The sequence below is a fragment of the Terrapene carolina genome, unplaced genomic scaffold, assembly GCF_002925995.2.
Source record: "Terrapene carolina triunguis isolate 2854851 unplaced genomic scaffold, T_m_triunguis-2.0 Scaffold926, whole genome shotgun sequence".
NCBI classification, from domain to species: Eukaryota; Metazoa; Chordata; order Testudines; family Emydidae; genus Terrapene; species Terrapene triunguis.
Window position 1 is genome coordinate 2,806,935 of NW_020665277.1, and position 27,119 is coordinate 2,834,053.

Here is a 27,119-nt window from a genome sequence, read left to right on the forward strand (position 1 = left end):
CTGTTGCTTACGAATGGCCGGTTAAGCAGGTAATGGCCCACTTGACTTTGTTGATACCTGCCTGGCGGGAGGTAGGGGGGTGCCAGTGTGCCTTTGTCGCTGAGAGATTGGTTTGTGGGCGTTACCCAGATCTACAACATATTTCATTAACAATCATAGAACAAGATCTCATTTTACATGTGGTGGTGTTACACACTTTGCAACAGGATAATAATCAGCGGATGAGTTGTCAAATGATACAAAATATAGCATAACGGGGTACAGGGTGTCCCAAAGTGCACTTGTTTCCCAGTGCCCACCTTGTGCTGGGGTTTCCCTTTGGGTAGAGAGGCTGCTGCTAAGTTTATAGAACTATTTTGTGAGGAGGGAACCAATTTCATAATCCCCCTTCAGGATCGTGTTCGGTTTTTAAATGTTATGGTTCCATTCTTTTTTCCTACACCTGCAAATGCTGCCTTGGCCATTCAGTGTCCAACATGGTTTGGATTCCAGTAGGTGTATGTGAGGTGGAACTTTACGGGACGCTTCTCCCAAAGAGGAGACAAGGGCTTAGGCCAGAATAAGAATGGCTAAGGTCTGGTCTATACTACCCGCCTGAATCGGCGGGTAGAAATCGACCTCTCGGGGATCGATTTATCGCGTCCCGTCAGGACGCGACAATCGATCCCCGAATCGGCGCTCTAACTCCACCAGGGGAGGTGGTAGTAAGCGCCGCCGACAAAAAGCCGCAGAAGTCGATTTTGCCGCCGTCCTCACAACGGGGTAAGTCGGCTGTGATACGTCGAATTCAGCTACGCTATTCACGTAGCTGAATTTGCGTATCTTAAATCGACTCCCCCCTGTAGTGTAGATGTAGCCTAAAACAGTTCCCAGAGATGTTATTCTCTATTCCACCTTCCAAGCCCTTAATTTCTAGAGCAAAAAAACCCAAGACGGATCTGCATTAGACTAGACATTTTTAAAGCATCCGCAAGCAACAAGCAAAATGGCGCAGTATGATTTCCAGTTAACACTAATTCACACCTGCCTCACCCTAGAATTACAGCAGAAACTAAAGCTATCTAATGCTCAGGCTCTTTTCACATCAGCACCAGTGTTTATCAGAGTAAATAGTTATGTTCTTGGCATACTAGGGCTGAAAGTATAAACACGTGTTGCCCTGACTCTGTCAGATTTCAGAGGGGTTGCCAACTGAAAAGCTGATCCAATTTAGCAGGAGTTTGTTATCCACCATAGCATGACATCAGGAGGCTTGCAGACATAATCCAGATTCCTCCCGCCTTGCAAGATGCCTAGACTAAAGGCAAGAACTCAGACCATTCACCGGTATCTGCTGGGCAGGTGAATGTAAACAGCTTGGATTAGACACCTTGGGCTGGTTTCTGATCTCTGTAACACAAGGCTAAATCCAAATTAACTGTGCACTTCCAGATTTACACTAGTGACACTGAGATCAGAATCTGGCCCCTTGTTTTACATTTTACCAGTTTAAAACACAAAAAAAGCTAACTTGCTTCTTCTGATGTTTCTAGTTGAACTTGGTGTCAATAAATAATTCAGCTTCAGAGCATCCTTCATGTAAACCAGACACAAACTTTCTGGAGATCAGAGTGCAGGGGGAAATGGTGTAAAGGCATTGTATTGTTAAAGCATGTGGTCGGAAGGCCAGCAAGGGAGCAAGAGTCAAGAGAGATGATGGGGGAGACACAAAAAGGAAAACCCCTTAAATCACCGAAACCCAACCCTAGGGCTCATGGTCATGAACACATCAATTAGTCATTAATCGATAAGAACCTTTGTTCTTAGTAGTAGCACCAAGCCCAAACTATTCCAACACCATGAGTCAGGTTGGTTTTGAAATCATTAGGTTAAAAGGCGGAGGGTGGGGGTGGTTTTTATTTGCCTAAAAAGTGAAAGCGGAGAGTCAGCCACCATCCCCTGGCTCCAGGGGCTGGGGCTGTAATGAAAACACCAAACAGCAGGAGAGTCACAGTCAAATCTCAAGATACTTTAGACTGTCTTTGGGCATTTATCTTGGTGTAAATGAGACCCCACCCTCTCTCTCACCCTGGGGTAAATCAGGAGCAGGGGCCCCCACGTAGTGTTCATTATTGAAGAGAACAGCCACAAAGAAGCAGTATCCTCTGTCCTCTCCTGCTGAGCCCGCCGAGGAGATAATGACAATCGTGTCATACCCAATGCCTCCCTCCCCCACCACTGAGATCCCGCTCCCCGAATAGAGGTTTACAAGAACACATTACAGCTGTGCTGTACAATCCCCATACGCACCAGCACCACCCACCGCATTTTGCTGCCTGCTCTGCCCATCTCCTCCAAACAAGCCTCATCCTGGTTACCGCGCCAGTCCCCGCTCGCTCCACCCCCAGTCTGTCACCAGGCTCTTCACAGCCACTGGATTGTCACTCTGCATTGCAGCGATGGCTGTCGCACCGTGCAGGGAGCTGGAGCACATAGGGCAGGACCAAGAGCTGGTCTCCAGGGGATTCGGGGGGTTGGTTCTTTCATTGTCTGTGCTAACAGCCAAGGGGGGTTGTGGTGACTTTTCCACATGGATTTAGAGTTCAGAGAATGCGTTATCCAAACCCCTTTGCCCCCAGGACAGGTACAGCATGGCAAGCTTGCCTAGCAATGTCCACCAACCCGTGACCTGGAGAAAGCACTACCTATAGAGCAAAGAGGCATGGGAGAGTTTAGGGGACAGAGAGTTCTCTGACTTTTCACTGCAATCCCAAGGCTAGAAACATACTTTTTATTTTAAATGAAGCCAGAGACTCTCAGGCAATCACCTGGCTCCAGCAGCTGGGGCTTTAACAAAACACCCAACATCACAAGAGCTGACAATGCTACGACTGCCGACCAGTGCAGGTTGCGGGGCGTTAATGGGTTTAGGAGCAGAACCAATCCCCAGCTCTACACATTGCTGACAATTATTTTTAAAACAAATAGCTCCTGCAATCACTTCTCAGCCAACCTTGGCCCAGCAGCAAAGAATCCATAAATAGATGGCCCCAGCCCGGGATCCCCGCTGATGTGCTTCTGAGCTCCAGGGAGGAGAGAGATTCAGCTCCCCACCCCCAACAGGGATCTCTCACATTTCTTTCCCCTGTGCCCATGGAGAACGCTGTACAGCCGTATGCATTTTCTACAGTACATCTCAGATTTCTTGGCCAAGATTTCCAAAAGCACCTAGTGATTTTGGGTGCCCCAACCTCAGACGCCTTGAAGGGCCCTGGTTTTCAAAGCAGGGTGCTCAGCACTCCCTGGAAATCATCTCCCTTTCTTCCCTAAGTCCACCTCCCACCCACCCCACTAGTCACTTTTGAAAATCATGGTCCCCTTCCCATACTCCCCACCTGGGTTGTCCAGCCCAGACTCTCCCTTGGCAAGTGTATCTTGCTCATCAGGGTGCAGGACGCTTCTCCCATCAAGCTTTATAATAATCTGTTAGCTGATCTGGATTTCTCTTGCCTTTCAGGGGCTATGAGTCAATCGAGAAGCTACGTTCACTTAAAATCCATCTTCAATAATGTTAAAAAAACAAAACCTACGTGCTGTACATTTCCTGCCCCAGTTTGGGGTTATCCTTGTACTGCCCCTAGTTCTTTCACTATTCCACTTTCTTTTCTGTGTTCCCAGTTTCACAACAATTGTGCTGAAGAAACAACGGATAAAACTCTGCATGAATGTTCATGGAGATTCATTGAGATTAGCAAGGCCATGAGAAATCTTAGCAAACCACTATGGAAGGAGAGCTTGAAGCAGCAACTCATTCCCCTCCCCACCAAAGGAACAGGAAGCTGTACATTGATTCATACCTGCCAGCCTGGAAATGTCAGAAATTCTTTCTAAAGGCAGAACAAACCAAAAAAAAAAAAAAAAAGACACTTTGATCTTGACAGACCAGCTGGGAGTCTACCACTGTCCTAGGACAGACTCCTAAATTCACAGCTGAAGATCTTGAAAGGAAGAGTCCAGCGGATGGATTTGATTTTGAAGAATACAGATGGTTTGCACATAGTGGGCATGGTCTTCATTTATACTAATGGCAGGGGAAGGGGCCATAAAAGCTAGTGGAAGAGTACTTTGTACCCACATAGGCCCCTTTGCACTGCCAGAGTTGGGTAAAGAGGCCTTATTGTAAGTAAGAATCAGGCCCATATTGTTAGTGGAAAAGTTACATATTTTAAGATTTACTTGATACACAGTTCACAAAACATATACATTATGGATCTCATTGACATCAGTGTAAATCGGAAGTAACTACATTTAATTCCAATGAGTTCCACTACTGCATGTGAAAGTAGAATCTGGATTAATGATGTGTCGTATAACCTCAGGTAAAAGGCACTAAATAAAGTATTATGAGGATTATGTATTCATCTTTATGCTGACATCCATAACATGTTATACTGTCCACTGCAAGCATTGTGTACACAATATAATGAATTTGTTTCACATTGAGGAAATTATTCTTAATATTTACATGCCAACAATATTCATGCAGAATAGGAAACAAAGTATATAAACCCTTAACTACATTTAGTGAAGCAGCAACTCATTCCCCTAAACACGTCAAGTGGATTAACCCTGGCCTGTTTACACACTCAGGTATTGCAGCCAAGTGTGGGCAGGAAGTGGACCAACCTCCTCATGTTGATTAATCACTGCATGATAAACTCTCCATTTAGAAACAGTTCGGAGGATATAGCAGACAGCTCCTCCCTTCAGACTAAGCGCTGGCATTAGCTGGAGAATGGACATTCCATTTCGAGGATTGAGATTTCAAGACTTGTTTTCATTTCAATTTAGAACAAACCCCTAAAATTTCAAAAAAATTTCTCTGCAAAAGAAAATTCCAAGAACAATAGTTTCAGATCAAGTGAAACATTTCGTTTCTACAGAACCAAAATGTGTTGTATTGATTTTGGCTTTTTACATTTCATATTGTACACATACTACAATACAAGATTTTAAAAACGTTTAAAGGAAGTCATTTTGAAAGGAAAAATCAAAAGATTTCTTTCCAAAAATATGGAAACAGGACATTTGACAGTATCAGCACTCTTCCCCTCCTCCCCCAACTTTTTCTCCTCCAAAATGAAGTTTCAGTGAAATTGTCGCTGTTTTGCAAAGCATCTTGATTTTGATGAAATTGCATTTTCTGACAGAAAACTGTTCCATCAAAGTTTTCTGACTGGCTCTACAAGGCACAGTTGCAACATAACAGAATTCTGAAGTCCCAACCAGTGGATCCTGATGTCAGATGAAGAAAAACAAAACCAAGGAGCAAAAGAAAGTTGTTAGAAATAAAGATCCTATTTTCATGAAATAAAAATGAAACAGGGGAAAGGGAAGCACAGAAATTATTCTTCCCTGAAACAGAATCTGATCTGTGTTTGGACAGATGCCAAAGATTCTTTATGTGGATGAATTCAGATAGTTTAAGTTCCAGGTCTCAGCAAATATTCAGAGTTGGCATATTCCCACTGGTGAGGTGTGCAATGTGCTCATGGGGAAGCAGAGAATTGTATATAAAGTTTGCTGTGAGGGAGGTTAATATGCTAGGTCTTTCCTTATCAGCTGGAGACAGAAGGAAGTCCCCTGTGACAATATGAAGTCAATCATTGTGTCAGACATGTGCCATTGAGAAGTATCCCATAGTTTGGCATTTCCTTGATTTATAAGGTTTGGAGTGGGCAGGCTCTCTCACTCAACCAGACTTAATCCCCTTCACATTTTAATGGACTATGTAGAATAGCACATGCGGTGGAGGACAAAGAAGAAGTGTTCCTTTCACACAGAATCTCATCTCAGTGGAGTGCTAGCATATTGGCCAACAGAGGTATCTGAACTCGGGGTGGGGGAAAAAAAAAAATCACTCACTTGCACAGTGTCTTCTCAAATGCTGCTTGACTGAGGATTCCAACATTTTGTGAACAACTTGTTACAAGAGTGTCACTGTAGAAATCCAATTCAACCACTTGCCTGGTTATAAATAAAACAGCCACTGACCTTGGAGATTAATCAGTGGACTCGTGTCTCTGGGTGATGTCACCCCCTGTCAACGTTTGGCCCCGTCTGATCTGCCGATGACAGCCAGAGGCTGTGCCTGGCTGACAGCCAGAGAGGGCAGGGTTATGGGATTTATAACCAATTCTCTCCTCACTGTCTCAGCAGCCTACTCGCTCTCTCTACAACACACCGCATACAACATACCGACTGCCTCTAGGTGATGAAGGCCAAGCAACATAAAACAAGGGCTACTCTGCCTAGCCCTGGTATTTTTAGTAGTGGCGCACCGTTCCTGATCTTTGGGGCTTTATGACTAATGCACCTGGATTTGCCACAATTAATCTGAATCTGGTCAGTCCTGCACACGGAGCACAGCATCGGCCAGTCCACCCTATGGAAACCGCAAAGAAGAGGAGCCCTCCGGGGCTCTGCTCTAAACTGAGACCTCATCAGCGGTCAGGAAGGCGCCTAGCTCGGGCTGATTTAGTTGTATGTTGCAAGCAAACAAGCAGGACCTCCAACTAGGGAGCCAGGGAAGAGGGCAAGAGAAGCCGAGTTCCAGGCTGCAGAGATGATACATGCAGCTTTGGAGGCTGGGAAACAATTACCCAGTCTGTAAAACCAGGCACTTCTCTGCCTCTGAAGTCATGATCAGCTCCGTCTGGCAGGCATGCCACAGCTACATGCACGACCCAATGGGAATGAGAGGCTGGCTCTCCACTTGCATAGCAGATATTGGCACATGAAGCAGCTCACCTCATTCCCCCAGTTAGACTACTGGCTGAAAAGCAGGGTTGTAGCCTGGACGCTGCTCTATGGCTTAAACTTCAAAGCAAAAAGCTTGACAGACAGTCCTACTGCCTGCATCTCTTCCTGCCACACTGTATTGTAATTGTGGTGATATTAATAACCCCCAAAGCAGCGCAGTGACCCTTACCCTGTCACAAAGCAATGGCTGTTCTTTGTTATCAGTGGGAGGCTGGGAACACAGGGCTAATTGGACTGGTAAATATTCTGGAGAAGCGTCAGGGTCATAGCTGTATGGTATCATCAGGGGATTAGCCTTCTGTCCCTGCCCTGGGACACACCTAAACTCAATCGGGCTTCCCTGCTGTGCTGTTTTCTCTCAGGACAACTCTTCTACTACTGTATGCTAGCAAAGGGGTGACTTCAGCCCATGCAGAGACCCGTGATTACGGAGTAGATGTGCGCTCAATCAGAGCTAGGTAGGGTGCGTCTGCACAGGCTGCAGCCACACCTCCAATTGCAGCAGAGGTACCCATAGGGTCATCACAGCTGACAACTAACCGGCACACATGAGAGTCCCTGATGTCCACCACCTGAGCTGGAGAAGCCCCAGTGGCACTTACTAGAGGCTAAGGGCCAGATTTTCAAAGGTATTTAGGCACCTAAAGGTGCAGATATAGGCACGTAGGTGCTGCTGAAAATCCACTAGGCACCTATCTGCATATATAGGGAAAGGTTTTTAGGGGTCTAAATGCTTTGGTGCAAGGACTGTCTCTTACTATCTGCGTGCAAAGCACAATGGAGCTAGGCGCTGCAGTGATATAAATTATGAACCTGGATAAGTCTGAAATGCCTCCTTTTCAGAAATCATTTTCATGCTCTCCCCCAGGCACTGCGTTTCATCTACACCAGTATCCTGGGAACAAAGCCAGTGCTTGGCCAACAGCGGGAACCTGTCAGGTGGTTGCTGAGACATTGAACTTCAGGCCACAGAAGTCTGGATCTTCATGTCAGGATGGGGACAAGCACTGGGTGAGATTTCTAGGGCACGCAGCCCCTGTTTCAGACACTTGTCCCTTAGCAATGAGAAACAGGGACCAGGTTACATGGAGTCACAAACTAGAGAAGCAGGAGTGTGTGTAAACTGGAAGGTTGCTACAGTTTTCTAGGCAACATCACAGGAAAAAGCCCAGGGGGTTCAGACACTAAAGAGGTCCATTTTCTCCCCTCTAAGTTCCAGGAATGGCCTCATCTGTCCTCAGAAAACTTTGGTCCCCTTTGCCTTCTGCTTCACCACTACTGAGATTGGAGGTGCGGGGGGGGCTGGGCTGGCAGCACCAGGACAGAACTACAGAGACAGCAGCCTACACAGTGTATCAATTGTGTCCGGTTCAAAACTGCCCTGCGCCCTTCCAGGTGTTTGGAATGTTGCAAAGGGGAAAACACATTCAAAGAACCTTTGGAAAATGCCAAGCAGCCTTCTATTTAGATAGAACAGTCTGGGAAACTCCAGGAGCAGTGTTAGCCGACACCATGGCAAACCCACCCCCGCCTGGCCTACACTGGTGCGCCCACCATGGGCGGCATTGGCAGGACACCTGAAACTTCTCCATGCTGACGAGCTATGCCACACAGGGCTGGATAACATGAGAAACCCAGAAGCTCATCACCTCCCTACAACTGCAAATAAGGGGAACTGCAGTCTCCCAGCACCATCCATGGGGCAAATATGTAAGCAGTTTGTGAGAGAACAAAGTAATTAGTGCGGGGGTCAAGAGAATTAGGGGGAGACACTAACAAAGCACTTCTGAAGAGTATCACTACTTTGTTTGTTTGGCTCCTGTTTCCATGGTGGTGCGAGTGGTTCTGAATGACCAATTCATTGCTATGTTTTTTCCTACCCACCTGAAGTTATTAACGCAGACCTAAAAATGAGACCAAATGGTTTAATTAAAACTGCCTCACACTTTGGGAAGTTTAATTCCTCTCCAGCTAGAAGGAAACTTTCTTACAATTATGTATGAAAGTAGAGACGTAGGGGCTCATTAATGGGCAGTGATTCAGCATTAATGACGCTGGGCCTCAGTTTATTAGAGCATAAAGTCAGAGTTTCCAAGCAGCAGCCCAGGGTCTCATTTCAGCACTGGGTGCTCCTTCCCCAACGAGGGTCAGAGTCAGCCACTGGCTAGCACTTGCCCTTCATTGGAACCAGTGTGACTCCTTATAGAGTCAGACGCTTTTCAGTGTCTGCAGGGGGTGTCACGGGGCATAGTACTCACCACTGGTCTGGCACCTCCTCTTGGTCACACTGGGGATTAGTGCTTGAGTTCGATGTCCCCATCCGCAGTTTGCACACCACAGCTGTCTCTCTCTCGCTCTCTCACAGGTCTGCAGCCCCTCTCCCGCTCCAGGAACTGCAGCGCCCTCTTTGTAACCCTAGGGCCAGCTAACTCAGTGTTCCCACCTTCCAGGGTAGCGAAGTCCCTTCTCCCTAGCAGTCCTCAGCAGTCTTCCCTCTCACTGCCCCATAGCACCACTCCCTCAGTGCCCTCTACTCTGGGCTCTGATCCAGGGACCCTCAGCTCAGCAGTTCTGCACTTTCCTCTCCCAGCCCTCACTGCTCCCTACCACATCTGGTTCCCCTTCTCTCTTCCCAGGGAGTGGCTGCTGCTGCTGCTGCTGCATGCCTTCCTGCAGCCTTGCACCAGTACCTGGCTTGGGCCCTACTTGTTCCTGCACAGCTGAGCCTGCTTTCAATCAATTCCCTGCTCTCTGGCTCTTCCTTCAGGTGCAGCCTGTGGCGTTAATTGGCCTGCCTGGCCACCTTAACCCCTTGTGGGGAGGGTCAAATCTGACCCTGGATCAGTTGCATAAATTGCTGCGTGGGAGATCCCAGCAGCATTGGAGTTGGGGGGAGAGCCCTGTTGCAAACATGGATCTTTCACTTTTCAAGAACTGTGGACCTTTCTCAGGTAGTTTAATCATCCTAGGTGCCAGAAACATACAGCATAGGCCACCATGGGCCCACGTCACATAGGTGCATGCCCCTATTATGGAGGCCGTCAGATGCTACAGTGGGCAAGGGCTGTATAAAAACCAGAACAGGGTTATCAAATGGGCTATTGACATTCACTCTGGGGTGAAAAACGGCCTAGAACCGAGGGGAAAGCAGCATTTATGCCATGATAAGCCTCATCCTGCTATCAACTCCACAAGGAGTCCTGTTGCCAGGAATCTGCTGGCGTGGGTCCGCATGCAGAATCAGGGCCGTAGGGTATGGGTGGGGAGCCGGGGGCTGTGACCCATCAGGGTATCACAAACAGTCCTCGGGGATTGTGACCACCCTGCCCTGCGCCTATTGCTAACTGGGATGGGGGTGATTCTAGCTAGGTCCTATGTAGACTGTGGGGAGGTCCCAGCATAGGGAAGTTTGAGGCCCACTCCGTCGCTGCCAGAAAACAACAAATGGCAACTTTAGAGTCTTGTTGGAATCCCATGTAACCAAGAACAGTTCAGCTTCCTACACAAAACCCTCGGCAGGTCCTGGAGACATACCTCCTTTGCTCAGATGTGACGCACACAAGGCTTTCTGAGGAGAACTATCCTCCCCGCCCGCTTGGTGACAGAGTTCCTTGGTCGTGTTGCCTAGGGAGGGTCAGGTTTGCCTGTCAGTGTCACTTTAATGTCCTGTTCCAAAGTAAGCTGTTAATAAATGGTCTATTTATAAGGGGCTGCGTCACCTCAGAAAACAGGTTTCATGTGAGGTCAGCAGGACTGATGCTGGGGGTTGTTTTGGGACAAAGGTTTTCCTCTTGGGATTCCAAGCAGCTGCGACCACGCAAGGCTCAGCATTATTTTAAAAAGGAAGTTTTAACACAGTGAACAGGTTCCCCAAGAGCCCTCTTTGCCTGTTACATTATTGATCTAGCTCAGGGTACAAATCTGAGCCCCTCCACACCTTAGAATTACAGTTTACAGGGTTAGAAGCTTCTACACCAAAGGTTAGCATTATAGCTCTAGATAACATTAAAGCTCTAGTTCCCATTTGCAGGAGTTCATGCATGTTTTCCTCCAGCTTTGCTTTGCCAGGGGGCTGAATTTGACAAGATTCGCTGGCTCTGGGGGCTGAAACCAGAAAGTTTTACATTTAACCAAAACCACAGGTTCACCCCACACTCACTTATCGTGTGTATTACAGTAGCACTTACAGCCCCAATCCAGGTTGTGGCTCTATTGCGCTGGGCGCTGTACAGACGCATAGTAAGAGACAGACCCTGCCCCAAAGAGCCAGGACAAAGGCAGGAAGGATTGCTATTCCCATTTTACTGAGGCCTAGAGAGATTAAGTGACATGCCCAGGAAGTCTGTAAGAGCCAGGGACAGAGCCCAGATCTTTTGGGTCCCAGGCAGTGCCTTATCCGCAAGCCCTACCCCTCTCTCTACTGCCACCAAAAAGTAGAGCTGGTCAGGAATTTTCTGACAAAAAATTTCATTGGAAAATGGCAATTTATCAAGACCAAAACTTTTTGTGAGAGAGGATCAGTTCTGATGAATTTCACAACTAAAAAAAAAAAATTTTTTTTGCAAGTTATCTAAATGAAACATCTGAAACTTTTCAAAATTAAAAAATGCCAGTTTTTCAATTCAGAACAACTTTATTTAGAATTTAAACTAACTATAGTAAAAAAAAAATTAAAATGACCAAAATGGAAACATTTTTAAATTGACGAAACATTTTATATATATTTGGTTTCTTGAAATTTGAGATGGACTTTTTGTCACAACTCAGGATGGGAATCATTTTTGAAATCTCCAAAGTTTTCACGGGTTTGGAAAACTGTTTCCCACCCAACACTACTAAGAAGTCTCAGACTTTACAAACCATCCCTCCAAACAGGTATGCTCTACGGCATGCTCCTTTGCAGGCTGGATGCCACCTACCATCAATTCTCTGGAAACAATGAATGTCTACAAACTTTTTTTTTTTTTAATTTCCTCATGCTCTTTTCCTCCTTTTACAAACTTCAAAAAAAATCAAAATAAATGATAAAGCCAACCGTGTGTATGTGTGTGTGTGTGTGCCCACGCACACTGCAGCCCCTGGTCAGAGGCATGCTGACAAAGCAAAGTGTTACTACTAACAGACACAACAATAGCCGCACCAAGCCAGTGCCAAGACCCGGCGAGAGCCAATAGCCACCTTCAACACCAAGGGAATGAGAGTTTCCAGAGTGACTGACCTGTTAAGAAAATAGTTTGTTCCTTTGAAGTTAATGAACCATGAAAGCCTTTGAAAGCAGAGCCTTGTTTATTTACGCACATCAGCTCATGTGTATAAAACACACACACATTCTGTGCACGCTGCTAATTTGAATGAAAGATCAAATACACACTCTTCCGGCCAGAGCCAAGCAGGCCCTGGCACGCAGCAGTTTGTAGAGCAAGACTCGGGCTCCCTCTCCTTGTGAAATCTTCAGCCACCTTTGAGCCACTTAAACCCCACTGAGAGTTATTCTTAAATACAGTCTAATAAATACAAGCCTAATTCAACCCCCCGTGAAGTCAACAGGAGTCTTTCCCTGTACTGTGGATCAGATCCTATGGACAGATTTTCAAGAGGACTCCATTTCCATCAGTCACCAAAATAAAGAGCTATGTTTCCAGAAGATTTCAGCAATTTGGATGCTGAGCTCTTGAAAAATCTGACACTGACTATGCCATGGGTGCTGTGCACTGTGAAATCTGGCCTTGTGGGTGCAGCTCCAGTTCTTTCTCAAGGACTAAATTAACACACACACACACACAAACACACCCTTACCTTGCTTTTTATCAGAGCCAAATGAAAGTCAAAGCACAAAAAATGTCCCCTCCTCACTCTAAAAGTGCTCTTATCTCCACTGTCCACCCAGAGCCTCAGCCAGTCACTCCATTGCAAATCCAGAACCTCGATCATTCCAATCCTGAGCAATTTTCAGGCAGGTTCTAAATTTGCCCAGTGGAAGTCCCATCCGTAGACCCAAGTGATGGGGCTGCCCATTTGTATTCTTACCAACTGGAAACGAATGTGCTTTAAAGTACGATACTTGTCATTTCCTCTCTTCCTTTTCTGAAAAAGAACAAAGACCAGAGCCCTAGGTGTCCATTGTGACAGCACTACTACCACCACCTAAAGAACATAGCTCCCAGCTCTTCATCCATCCTAGGGTGGGGTACAGCTACCTATCAGCATAGTATCTGGGCTCCTTCCACATAGGATAGATTGGCAATAGTGCAGGCCCTTGTGGCCTTCTTAGGCCTGGTCTACATCTACAGCTTAGGTCCACCTAGCTACATTCCACGGGGCTGTAAAAACTTCCATGCCCTGTGTGACATCCCCCTGCTGTAGATGCAGCTAAGTCAATGGAAGACTTCTTCATCAATCCAGCTGCCACCTCTCAAGGGGGTAAATTTACTACAGGGATGGAAAACATCTGCCGTTGCTGTAGTAAGCATCTGCACTACCGTGGCGTAGCTGCAGCAGCACGACTTCGAGTGTAGACATGCCCTTAGAGCATCTGACCCCTCTCTCTTCTGGGGGGTATACAAAGCTCTGTGTGGGATGGGTGGGGGGGTTGGAAGTGAGATGAAGCAAGAGGAAGAAAGGGGAAATAGTTGATGGGAACTATTGGAACAATTTTCAACGGGTCATGATGGATTTGCCATCATTGGCAATAATTTAAAGCAAGACTGGATTTAAAGTATATACTGGAGGAATTATTTTGGGGAAGGTCTCTGGCCTGTGTTACAGGAGATCAGACTAAATGGTCACAATGATCCCTTCTGGCCTTGGAATCTATGCTTTTTTCATTAGAAAATGCCAATTCATCAAAATCAAAAGTTTTCCCTGGTATGGGTCCGTTTCAATGACTTTAAAAATAAATTTTGAAAAAAGTTTCAAAACTAGTCAAAACATTTCTCAGCATGTAAAAAACAATCTCATTTTCTGGTTCAAAACAACTTTGTTTCAAAACATAAGTTACAGTTTACAGTATTTTTAATGTTTTTAAATGGTCACAATGAAAATAAAATGTTTCAAAATCAAAATGCAACGTTCTAATTGACCCAAACAGTTTGCTGGGTTTTTTTTAATATATTTTTGGTGTTCGAAAATTTTCAAGCTTTTGACCTTTCATCCCAATTTGGGACAGGACCATTTTTTGATTTCATAATTTGTGTGACTCTCAGTCTGTTTGCAGTGGGAAAGCATCGTGAAATAGGAATGGTTAGTAATTATTTCCCACCAATTATTGATGGGAAAGCACAAGACTCAGGGGGCCTGCATCTTGGCTGGTATAACCCTGCCAGCAAAAAAGAAATACAAATTCGGAGCCATGAATGAAGATTCAATACCCAAGTTCTGGCACTGGAGAAAGTTACACTTCATGGCAACAGCCTAAAGCAGAAACGTGCCCCCCCGTGGGAAATATTACCAACTAGAGAATGTGCCCCAGGCTATTGTATTAGGTTGAAGAGAATGGAATACAGTATGTTCTGCTAGCAGCCCTCAGTGTTCGCTGGTGGCAGAAGCAGCCGTGAGATCATAGCACACGATACACTATGATGAGACTTCTAAACAAATCCACAGGCTCCAACAATAGTCTATATATAGATATTTCAATCTTTTTTCCCCAGCGGGATAGCTTTATAAATAAGATGTAATGCAATATTTCAGTTGGGTCGCAGACAAAAGGACCAAGTCCCGCTGGCACTTGCTTTCTGTCACTGTACTTTTGAGAAGTCTAATTGGATTAAAAACTGGCATCTGTTTCTGGTCTCAGTTTCTCTTAGGCCAGTGAAGTCATTATTTAATCTAACAATTGTAGGACGAAGGAAAGGGCAGAGAACGCAAGGGGGTGGGTCTGGCTGGAGACTTTCGCAAAGCTAAGTCGGCAAAAGATCCCAGGACTCCAGCAGATACTGAGGTTTGCAGTCCCATGAAAGCAAATAGGCACCACTGAAAGTGCCTGAAAAGCCACTCAGAGGAAACCTGCTCCATGGTAGTCCAGACACCTGCTGGCATCCAACACCAGGGAAGGACAAGCCAGCTAGGGTCCACAAGAAAGAGCCAGCTCTTCAAGGTAAGATCAGTCTTTGTGAGTTGCCAGACAACGGTTTTATTGTGATATCATGCGTGGTTTTGAACCAGTGTGCGGCAGAAGGGCAGATCCTCATCTGGTGTGGTGTCATAGCTCCACAGTCAATTAAGCCAACACCATGTTGCAGTGTTTTGGGGCCTACAGAAGCAAGTCTGACTGAGGCCATGATGGCAAATGCACAACCGTATTGAGCAGAGAGAGGTTGTGATGTGAGATTTGGTGGTTGGGGAGATGGAGGGACAACAAGGCAGAGAGGTCCAGAGACAAACGGTCTTATTGGAGTTGAGAGAGTGAAGGGTTCGCAGTGAAGGGTAAGGTTACTACTCTTGTGCTCCCAAGCACAGAACAGCAAGATGAACAGCTCTGCAGGCTGCCCATTGAACCTCAGAAAGTGGTGTTTCTCCAACTTCCTTGCCCTGCTTTGGGAAGGGGGAGGGGCTCTGGCTGAGCCCCATACAGCCACCTGCCCTGTGATTAGAAGAAGACAGTCTTCTGAAGAGGCTTTCAGCAGGAACTGGGCTGCCTGCTCTCCTTGCACTAAACGGCAAGGGTGAAATCCTGGTCACCACTGAAGTTAAAGGGAGTTTCGCCACTGACTCCAGCAGGCTAGGATGTATCTCAGTCCTGGTGGTATATGGTCTCTGGGAAGTCAGATTTTGGGTGCTGTCATGTGACAGTGCCAAGGAGTCACAGAAAGAGCTGTTTTCTTCTAACACTGAACAAGGAACTTTATTGGAATAAAGAAACCAGTGTTATCCCTAAAGCCTTCTGTCTGTCTCTACTTCCAGTACCTCCTCCAGCCCCCAGTTCCTGCCTGGATTCCTGCTGTAGATTTAAAGAAACAGTACACATCTTCATGAAGTCTTGCCAACTATCACAACTTGATCATAGGTCTCGGGATATTTGGTGTTTTCCTTAAGGCCTATGGTCCTGTTGTTACAGGACGATCTCAGCTTTCATTTCAAAAGGAAAGTAAGTTTCTCCTGGTGCAAGAGGAAAGCTTGAGAAATGTGAATCCTGACAGCTCAATCAGAACCCCAGCAGGCAGATCAAGAGAACCCAGCATTCATCAGTCTTTAAATTCCCCTAAGTCCAGGGGCCTGACTTGTCATGGCGATATTGAAACCATCAAATGGTACCGCTCACCTTACACGGCTGCCTCATTATAGCCTTCCCCCATTTGGTTGCTTTCCGAGAGATCTGGCTTCCAAAGTGCTCACCTTCAGACCCGCTTATTCCCTCTCCCTCAGGAGTTTATATCCAAGATATTTAATAGGAATGAAAAACAAGACAAATAAGTTTGAGGGTTGGGTTAACTTTATCACAGAGCCCTGAGACCATGCATAGCACCTGGCGGCTCATCCCCACCAGCCTGTCTATTCCAATAGGGGGAATTCTCCCTCTGTGCTTATGTTACAAGGTGGAGTGGGGTCAGGCTGCTCTGAAAGGAGGTGATGCTGGGGAAACTGCAAACCGTGGGGACTCTCCTTGAAATCCTTTCCATTAAAAAAAGAAAGCCAAATTGCCCAGATCCTGAACCCTGCACAGGAAAGCAGAGGAGATCAACCCCAAAGTGTTCAAAAATCATGAGTCAGACCCCCAAGCGCTCAGCTCAGGCTGGCAGTTCACACAGATGTGCGGAGACTATTTTCTCTGTTCATCGTTTTCCTACCCGGTGATTCCTCTCCATAGTGCTCACCCTGCAGTGACACCTGCTGGGTGAGCCCAACTAACACAACAGATCCCAGGCACCTACATGGATGCATTAGCCACAGTGAAAAGACAAATTCTGCAGGCTCAGGCCCTTACTCCGATGAGCAGTTCTACAGTCTTCCAGGGGATTACTCAGGTGAGTAAGGGCCTTGAGGGATCAGGACCTGAGCTAGAAGCCAAGCGTCTGCTGGCAATACACGTGTTTAAGTTACCTTCAGTGATAAGTGCTGCAATCATGGTGGATTTCAGCGTGTGGGGAGCACAAGAACAGTCTGTGCTCCCCTCAGCTCCTGATTTCTGTTGGCCTGCTTCTGCCTCATAGCCTTGCCACTGCAGGGACATCTGAGCCCCCAGGGCATGCAGCAGACCTGCTGTGCCTGACCCCATCATAGGAACACAGGGCTGGCTAGACAGTGTTCCTACAGAGCCCTGGCCCAGGGAGGCCAGCATCCTGTCTGGGAAAGTGGCAGCACAAGGCACTTCAGAGGAAGGCTGTCCGAACCCTGCTGTAGCAATACACGCTGGGCAAAGGTCCTGGTGATTTCAGTGGGTGTGCACCACCTGCATTAAGCAGATATTAGACACCCGGTTAATCTTTCTGACTGAGCTACCACTCAGGGGGCTTGCAACTTAAGGCAATAGGAAGTATTTTAACATGGAAGTTCTATTCGCTGCCTCTCTCGGTGTATTAACAGTCAGATCCATTATTTGCATTACTGTAGCTCGTGCAAGGTTCCTTGCTGCTGGGTGCTGCCCAGATGGACAGCAGTGCCCTCAAGAGCTAACGCACACACTTCAGACACGGGGCGGGAGAGATGGGAAGTGACGTGCCCAAGGTCATGCAGCACATCAGGGTCAGAGCCATGAAGACAGCCCATCTCCCCAGAGTCCCCGTCCAGTGATCTAGCCATTAGGTTATGCTGCCTCCTCAAATACATCGATTTAATGGCGTTTTGTCCAAAGCAGCAATTTAACCAAGCAGGGGTGGGAGAGAACCTGAAATTGTAAAACGCGTCTATGCAGCATAGAAACCTGGCCTGGGGTGAACTCCTAGTTATGCAGCCTAAAAAGGGCAACTAAATCTCATGCTTCAGGGCATCATCTTCTCCTCAGCAAGGTTAGGAAGGATTTCTCCTACCATAAAGGGGTCACTCTGCCCACAGCAACTGGCTATTTCGGCTACAATGAGCAGCCCCGCTTAAACCAATAAAGCTTGTCAGCTAAGACCCTGACCCTGCCAACACTTATGCACATGCTTAACTTTAAGCCTGTGAGTAGTTCCAGTGAAGTCAATGGGATTTAAGGCAGGCCCTTCAGTGTTTACAGGATTGGGACCAAATGCTTAACTCCCTGCAAGGATTAATTGGTTAATGTTTGCAAAGAGCTGCTTTGAAGATGAAAGGCCCTGGAACAGAGTGTGAAGCATTTTTATTACTCTATAGCTGGGAGTCAGGAAACAAGTTATCAGAGGAGATTATAAAGATACACTGAACCCCAGAATTTTTGCCTGAAACCATTCTGAGAAATCAAACACCAGGGTTGCTACAACCATCCAATGGCCAAGGCCTCAGAGTGGACTGTCCCTCTCTCACAGACATTCTTCTCTGAGAACTTGAAAGGAAATCCTAAAAAGCCAAAGGCTAATGGGATCTTTTTTTCCCCAGCCAATATGCTCAGAGAGTCTCCCTCGCTCTCCCTGTGCACATGAAACCAACAACTGGAGCTAGCTACCTGCGCACACACAGCTCCTCTCCCGCTCTGAGCAGAGCCAGAATTGGTACAAAAACAGGACAGACAGGAAGCCGCCTGAGATCCGCCTGTAGAGAAGCTGGCATTTGTAACTGCTTTTGCTACAGGTTGGAATAAACGCTTTGGGACGTGGACCGAGATCTGCAAGATGCAAGTGATTTGGGGGTGAGGGTGAGACGCCTTCAAGGAGCCTAATTGTCAGAGTCCCACACACTGAGCGCCCTAAATCACTCGTCACTGTTGGGAATCTGGGCATTGCTGGTTAGTGAATCAGCACACACCATCCCCCAGCTGCTCTGCTCTGGGTTCTCTTGCCCTCCAGATCGCCCCGGTAGCGGGGGGTGTCTATACCTGGGCAGTAGCGCCTCTGAGCCCGGGGGAAATCACAGTCACCCGTATCTGACCGTCTCCACAGGGAAGCATTAAAATAAACCCGTCTTTATAGGCGTGCGGGGCTCAGTGTTTCGGCGGCGGGAGGCCAAAGGAGCAGGAAGGCGAGTGAGTGGCTGGAAGTCCTGTCCCGCCGGTCGGGTGGGAAGCCCTTGGCCCGCAGGGGGGATCACTGGCCTGAGGAAAGGCTGTTCCACCGGGGCTGAGCTTTCAGCGGTAACCCAGCTCCGGGAAGTGCTGGCTTGTTGGAAGTCAGGGTCCCCCCTAGGCGCACTGCCCTCAAGGCTCGGGGCAGGGCGCGCACCATGCCCCGGGGCAGCCCCAGGAAGGGCTGCGGGTTCCGTGCCAAGGAAATCCTCCTGCTCCGCTCCCAGCCCCTGCTCGCTCAGTGGGGCCCACCCCGGAGCCGGCCGCTCCCCGAGGCGCTCGGAGCTCTCGCCGGGCAGCAGGCGGGCTGGTGCCTGGGGGAAGGGGGCCCGGGACCCGTAGCCTGCAGGGGGTGGCCAAGGCGCCCCTGGGGAGAGGGGAGCGCAGGGCCGGCTCCAGCCCAGCCGTGTCCCCGCGCCGCTGACTCTGCCCAATGAGAGCCCGGAGCGCACAGGAGCTGTCAATATTTCTAGGCTGCCCCCACGCCCGCAGCTCCAGTGTGTCCGCAGCCCCCGCGCCAGGAGCTCCATGGAAGCGGCCCCTTCCCTGCTCAGGAGCGAGCTGCCCCGGCCCGCGCTGGGGGCTTAGCCCTGCTGGAGGTGCCCGCCAGCGGGCGGCGCGTCCCCAAGCCAGCCGGTGCGCCCGGGCGCATGGAGCAGTTCTCCTGCCCTCGGCTGCCTCCCGCTGCCCACGCAGCCGCGCGAGCCGTGGAGAGCGGGACCTGCCAAGCCGCGCTCGGCCCCACGGACGAGGCGGAGCCTGGCTGCCCCGGGAGGAGTGAGGGGGGCCGGCCCCGTCCCGCGCCCCGAGGGAAGCTGGATAAAACTTGCCCCTGTTCTTTCTCCGTCTCGAGAGCCGCCCTGGGGAAGCGATGCTGAGCTTAAGCCGCGGGGAAGGCGCTGCTAGGATCCCCTTGGCCCCCCGGGCCCCCGGCTGCAGCCAGCTCCCGCGGACAGCGGCCCCCGCCGAGGGCACGAATGCCAGCTCCCGGCTCTGCTTCGCGGTGGTGCTGGTGCTGCTGACGCTCACGCCCGGAGTGGACTCCTCGTGGTGGTAAGTGATTTGGGGGGGGGGAAGCTGGAGCCCGCAACCCCTCCAGCAGGCTGGCTGGGGAGCGCTCCGGTTCGTCCCCCTGCCCGGACAGCTCGGGCCGGTCAGGGACCCAGCCCCGGGAGCCGAAGGTGCGAACGGGCTCCCGCCAGCAGCCAGCGCGCGGTGACAGCTGCGGGCGCGGGCCGGGCTGGTCCCCGGGCTTTCTGCGTTGGAGGGGGCGGGAGGGTGTTCCGCGGAGCTGCGCGCAGGGCGCAGCGAGGGTGGGAACGGCCGAGGGAGGACAGGGCCGGGGCTGGCTGAGCTGGGAGAAGTTACTGCCCTGCTGAACCCCCGAGCCGGGTTTGTAACTAGCCGGGGGCGCTTTCCCTTGGGCCAAAGCTCCCCCGGCGCCAACCCCAGAGCGAGCGTCCCGCGGGTGGGGGTCCCGTCCCCGCCAGGCCGGATCCCTGCGAGGGACAGGTGCTGCCGGGGGGTTTCCAGCCAGTCGAAGGCAGCGTGACACTCCGTGAAGACAGAACTGCTAGGCCCTAGGACCCCCGGCCCGGGGTGCTGGTGCCCTGCACCCCTTCCCCTCGCGTTAGCTCCGCTCGCCCCGACTGCTCCCAGCCCTAGTGCTCCCAGCAGAGGCGGTGGGGTCAGGATCCGGCCCCCACCTTCCCCTAGCAAAACTGCCCTGTTAAAAGCCCCCCTCTGCCGGGGGGGTGGGGAGAATACTGCAGGCTGACTGCTCGGTTTGCCCGGTTGTTAGGATACCGACTCATGCCCCAAGCAAAAGTTGACGCTTGTCATTGTTAATGCAGCTGTGGAATAAACAGGGCTTTAGCCTCCTCCTCACACCCGAGTTGCAATTTAAGGGTGTTTTTATTTTTCATACTTTGGAATTAAACAAAAAGCTCCTTGAATGACGAAGGCCGACCGTCCGCTGCGGCAGGACCCAGCACTAACGAGGCGCTGGGTCAATGCTACAGTTAGTTACCTTCAGAGCTTGGTAGTACAAGCTGCGATCTAGAGCGTGGGGCTTTTCTAAAACGTGGAGAAAACCTGGTTATTTCAAATCCGACTATTGGATTTAACTTCCAACGTGTAAAAATGGTCAACCCCGAGCTAAGAGCCCCGCTGACCATTCAGACACATAAGGGAAGAGGCGGCAAGACCCTATTTCAGTCTCGTGTAAACGGCATGTTTAGCCCGAGAACAGGGTGCTTGTTAAAAGTTCGCTCTGTGCTGACGTGCTAGGAAATCATCTCACCCACCGTCTTGTTATCCGGAGAGAACCAAAACGAATTGAACAAACTAACCGACTCCAGCCTCTCAAAAAACTCAAACCAAGCAAAGACACCGAGAAACCCGCACGATTATACTCAGGCAAGGAGTCCGGCGGACATTTGGCTGAGTAAAAACTGCAGGATCGGGGCCGGAGCTGGGAGAGGATTGACGCATGAAAACAGGTCCTGTTTCCCGTCGAGAAGCTCCCCAAACCAAAACGACAGCGCCCCGTCCAGCCATGCCAACGCTTCATTACCCAGGCTAGCAACGAGCCTGCTTTCATGTCCCTGTTCCAACCTGCATAGCGCTGCGAGAAACTCCCCCCTCCAACACTGGCGTTCGCTGAGCAGGGCGTTGATCAATACAGACATAGGGGCGCAAAGCCTCCGTTCTTTATTCCCCACTTCTCCCCCCCCAAAAAAACCCCTCCCTGATTTCTCCTGTCCTGTGAAAGATGTTCATTAGCTGCATCCATTGAGGATCAGGGAAAGGGGCTTACACTTTTCCTCTTTTATGCTGCTACAAGTTAAGAAAAGGAGAAGGCAGTTAACTAACTGCTTGCTTTGATTTTGCTACGCATCCAAATCGCGGACAGAAATAGAAAAACAATGGGGGGGGCGGGGGTGTCCGACTTCCACAGCCAAATACTCAACCTGGGTACAGGTGAGTAGGTCACTGCTGAATTCTGCAGCGGGCAATACAATAGAAAGAGGCGAGTCACCAAAGCTGGTGTCCTTTGGAGAATGCTCACCTGTGGACTTTGAGGATTGGAGCTTTCTGATCATCCTATGGAAGATTAAAACTCTCTGCCTCAGATACAGATCTATGGGGCTTCAGTATCTCTCTGCTATTCAAAACACCGCCTTTCAAGTTCAGCTTCAAGGAAGAGTCTAGCCAGAAGCAGATCAAACCGAGTTTTCCCTTCAGAAGCCCCCTTTGTGGAGCTCTTGTCAGGTTTTGCTGCTACCAACCTTGCTTGAACTCCAGGGAAGGTCTGTTCTTCATCTCATCAATTTCCTTAAAATCGGGGATTGAAGCCCCTTGCTTAAGAGAACGGTATTAGGACCTGATCGGGAACGGTTGTGAAATCAGTGGGAGCCAGGACTTGTTCAGCTCCTCTAGGATCACACCATTAGCCAGCAAAGTTCAATGAGCTGTCTCAGGTTTTGCTAATCCCCGGCTCCAAGAAAAACGGCCAAAAAGGTTTGAAAGATTGTGAATGCAACGGACCTAGCCTTGGGTCTGACAGGTGGCTCGTATTAAGAATCAGAGCGTGTTAGTGAGGGCTTGTTACTCGTTTTTGAGTTGCCATAAAGAAACAGACTTTTTTTTTTTTTTTGGTAAAGCATTTGCTTATGTAGCAAAGTGAAGAGAAGATGGCATCGCGGCTTTTCGTACTTAGATTCTCTGCTCCCATGGAGAAAGGTGGGGGAATTCCTTATTATTCTCACCGGTGAGGGTTGGGGGAGATCTCTTGAAAAAAATCTAGCCCCAGGTATATTTTAGGGGGTTGTAATGACCCATCACGACCCAGTGCCTCAGCATCTGCAGATTCTCTAACGTGAGATGAAACCTTCTAAAAAATTGCATTTCAACCATAAAGTCCCCTCCCTGCCCCAGAGCCCCCAAAGCATTTGAAAATATTTTTGGCCAACACACTGTTTGCAAAACCTCTTAGCTCAGACACAAAAAATAATCCATTTAAGCAGCAAAAAAGCATAGCCAGTTCTGGGGTATCATGGTATAGATGCCCACGTCAAAGAAATTGGGAGAGCAATTTCAGCCACTACATTCTTGGGCTGGGCTTTTCAAAGGAACCCACGAGATTTAGGCACCCACTAATTTTCAAAGGGTCCTTTGAAGATTGCAGCTGTAATCCTGCTCTTAATGAGCTGTCAGTCACTTCGCTAGAGGTTAGATTTTATACCATGAGACAGAAATGGAATGCCACACTGCTATTCATAAGGCATATTGCCTGAATGGCTCTGGGATAGTGTATTTTCTGGGATATTTGAATTAACACAGGAACTTTGCTCTTTCGTAGTTCACTTGCTCCTGATGAGTCCTTATTGAAATAGGTAAGCCTGTCATAATCATCTCCATGACCACTCAAGTATGATGTCAGAGAGAACTCTTGCAGGGACAACGTAACAGGAGCCATTCAGCCTTCTAGTACTAGTCTCATTCCTTGTTAGTTCCCTCGGAAATAAGAAGTGGGGGAGACAGAGCAAGAGTGACCAGGAAAATGGAGAATGTGAGGTTTTCCAGAAGGCACGAGTGGCTCTTTAACATTCCAGTGATACTAAGACTGCATCACTGGCTGCTGCTTCTCAGGTTCAGGGAAGCTGTCAGTGCAGTCCAGCCTGCAAAGGGCCCTAACCCAACATGGATTTAGTTGCCAGTTTTTAGCAAAGCCAGAAAGTGGGAGTGAAAGAACCAAACCTGACAGTGAAGAGGAACTTGTCTTCTCACCCTGCTTAATTCATACTCTGCCTCAGTAGCTTCTTGGATGGCAGGTCCCCTCCAAGTGCTCTCCAGCCAGGAAGCTGGTTGTTCTTGCTGTTGAGGTGATGACAATTGCATTCTCATTGGCATAATCTCAGAGGCCACTTCCATAGTGGTACCCTGATTGCCGCTGGACTGCTTCAGCAACTGGTAAGAGGGGAGAGGCCAAGAATGGTGTGCATTCAGCTCATAGCCCAGAGTTTAGTAACGAGGAAGAAGTGGTGACAGACACAAGAAGTGGAATGTGTGAACTATAGCGCCCAGTACAATGGGGCTCTGGCCGCTAGTGTAATACAAACAAATGAACAATAATGCTGTTCCCAGCAATACCCAGAGGAGGACTCGTACAGCACATTCAGCCTGTGTGGAACTGAAGTGACTGGGGCAGCAAACGTGCATCACCAGCCATGAGTATCAGGTTGATACAGGCACTGGCCTGGGGCCACAGCTAGCTACCTATGGTGTCTGCCCCCAGCTTCAGGGCAGGTGAGAACAGAATAACAGCCTCTTGGAATGTGAGGTTACTGATACATGAGGAGCTGAGGAAGGAAAAGACTCAAGGACTAGGAGGGGAGTTGGAATATTTCAGCTCCTTACCAAGGAGGAGAGAGAAGGGAAGCCTGGTTAAAGGACTGTGTGTTTGGGGGGAAAGGGGCTGGAAGAGAGCCCTCCATGGGCCAGCTAACAGCATTTGGAGTAAGCAGTCATGAGTACTGGCTAGTCCCAGCTGAAGTGCTTCCTATCTTATTAACTGAGCGGGTAGGAAAAGGCCATTTATTTTTCATGGGAAGTTTTGAAAGACTTGTTGCCCCATTTCCTCTGGCCTCCCCTCCCCCCAAAAAATCCTGCAATTTTTCTTCCACTTTTCCAACCAAAGCCATTTACTTTAAGTTTTCCTCCTGCTGCCTCCCCTACTTTTTCCTTTTTGCGACTGTCAGAGGAGGAAAAAGGCAAAGAAACAGGGAGAAATAAAATGACCCATTTGTTTCTTAGGTTTATGATGAAACACTGACATTTCGAAGGGAACCAATATTTTCTATAGAAGTTTTCATTTAAGAAAAGGCCATTTTCTGTTCAAAAACATTTGATGGATATGTTTTTGACCAGCTCTAATCTTTACATTTTAGTAAGATTTCTAGGTTCTGTGCAAACATACCAGAAGATGCAGATCATGCCCCTCAGAGCTCACTCTACCATTCCTGCTCTCACACACAATATAATCCTGTCTCCACTCTGCTGGTTAGAAAATAATGTTTGGTCAGAGGATTTCTACCCCTCCTCCTCCTCTCACACTGTAAATGTAACTGACATTTTGATCACAAGGTCATGGGGAACAGGGAGTGAGAGGTGATCAGTGCTGGGGAGCCGATAAATCTTATACAGTAACTCCAAATCATTTGGAGACAGCAGATGTCTGACAGTGTCTAGTGAGAACATGGCAAGAGTAGGACCTGTTCTGGATGAACAAAGCTAACTCCCCCTGTGCTGAATTACAGGCCATTCTGCAGCATGGACTTGAACTTCTGCTTATAGATCCATAGATAGTAAGGGCCAAATGGACCATTAGTCTGACCACCTGCATAGCACAGGTCAGAATTTCACCCAGATTCCTGCAGTGGAGGGAATTAGTCTTCCCTGGAGGGAGTCCCTGATCCAAACCCTCTGAGCTTCAGGCAAACTCATTCAGATTCAGACCGGCATCCAGACTTGGGCTGACCCCTGGGATGAGGCCCCAGAAATCCTAGCACCTGCATGGCTACACAGGTCTGATCCAAGCACAGCATTGTCGTTGGATGCCATGGGTAACTTAGGAACCCACATCCAGGTGCCCAGACCTAGGTAAACTCTGCAGTGAAGGGATACCCATAGCGGCTAGCACCCTGAATGCTATGGATTTAGATGCAGGTCTAGCCTTTGTGCCCAGACTCCCTTCCCTCCCTCCTCTCTTGCTACACTGAAGGAGGGGTGGGGGGAGAAGAAGAGAGACTATCCCAACATTTTCAAACAGAACAAGGTGTGGCCATAGTTGGTATTTATATAGCACTTTACAGAAAGTGAGAAAATACCATACCTGCTCCCAAGAGTTTACAGCCTATTAGATATTACAGTTACTGGCCTGCTGCTCTCCTGACAGTCCCAGTTCTGGGACTAAAGAGATCTCCTGGCTCCTGTTCTAACAATTCAGCACCTTTACCACCACTAAATTCACATTAAAAATATTTTTAAAGTTGGACTTTTAGAGCTGTCACTCAAACTGGGAATTCTCAGGGATTCCCAGGAGATGGCAGGTGTGGACCTCTAATTTTAGTGATAGATAACAGCTAAGTTCTGTCTATCCAGATTCTTACAGGCACCCCCCCATCACCGTGGTATCTGATCATCTCTCAGGGTCTACAATGCAAGGTCTCTCCCTCTTTCCGGCTGATAGAAGTAAATACTTCATTAGATTTAGGAGCATGTTTAGCATACTTTCTGGGGAAGCTGCATCTAGCTCTTATGAAAGCCATCTCCCACGCTCTCAAGATGATCCTCTTGGCTGGCAGTTTTTGTTCTGGCAGAACGTGGCTCTAGGGATGGGTTTTGCGGAACCGGAAATGGCTTTCAGGTGATAAAACCCTGCGTGGGTATTGGCACTAACTCCGCGCTGGCTGGGGAAAGAATTCTGTTGCACAACATTGAGGTTTTGACATTCATTTTTGCTCCACACTGGAATACAAACAAAACCTTTCAAATGTTTGTGCAACACAGTTACGTGAAAAGGGCTGGTTTGGGTCTGAAAAGCTCAGGTGTTCACAGTTCAGGTCTCTCTGGTCAGATGTGACCAGTGAGCCCTGGACCTCAGACATTCCTGATGAAAAAACTTTGTATCTCCTTGAAATATTTCAGCATATTTAGATGAAATGACTCTTCATGGAAAGTGTTCTGGCCAGCTTTTCTTTGAATGCTGCTATCTTCCTCGTGATCTAGATAGGTTTGCAAGCACATCTTTTATGCCATTGCTATTACAGTAAATGCTCCTGGTGGTGCATCATTCATTGTTTTTATTATTGCCAAATCCCTTTAGGGATTGACACACAATCAACTTGTGCCTTAGAGGAAATGCGTCTCATTTTCCCAGTCAACTTTTAAAGGAGTTTAATTGAAGGAACTGGGTCAGTTCAGCCAACAGTGCGTGGAAAGGAAATATCAACCAAATGCTTCACCTAAACAGCAAATTCTGGATTTTTCAGGGACATCAGGCAGGCCCACGTTGCTTCACCAAAGCTCCAGGAATTGGCAAACTTTGCTAGCTGAAAACAATGTGTTTGTTCAAAGCCTGTAGCTCTGAATATTTATTATTTATACTACCACGGAAGCTCAAGTTCAAATGATGACATGGGCT

General features: G+C 48.4%; 1 protein-coding gene across 1 annotated transcript in view; it reads left to right on the forward strand.

The window, feature by feature from the left end:
* The first annotated feature begins 19,841 nt into the window (after nucleotides 1-19,841).
* Nucleotides 19,842-27,119, forward strand: part of WNT2B (Wnt family member 2B) — a 47,635-nt gene continuing 40,357 nt past the window's right edge. Inside the window, exon 1 of the mRNA XM_026660987.2 lies at nucleotides 19,842-19,966. The gene's annotated coding sequence lies outside the window, so the exon portion shown is untranslated. The remainder of the gene's footprint in view (nucleotides 19,967-27,119) is intronic.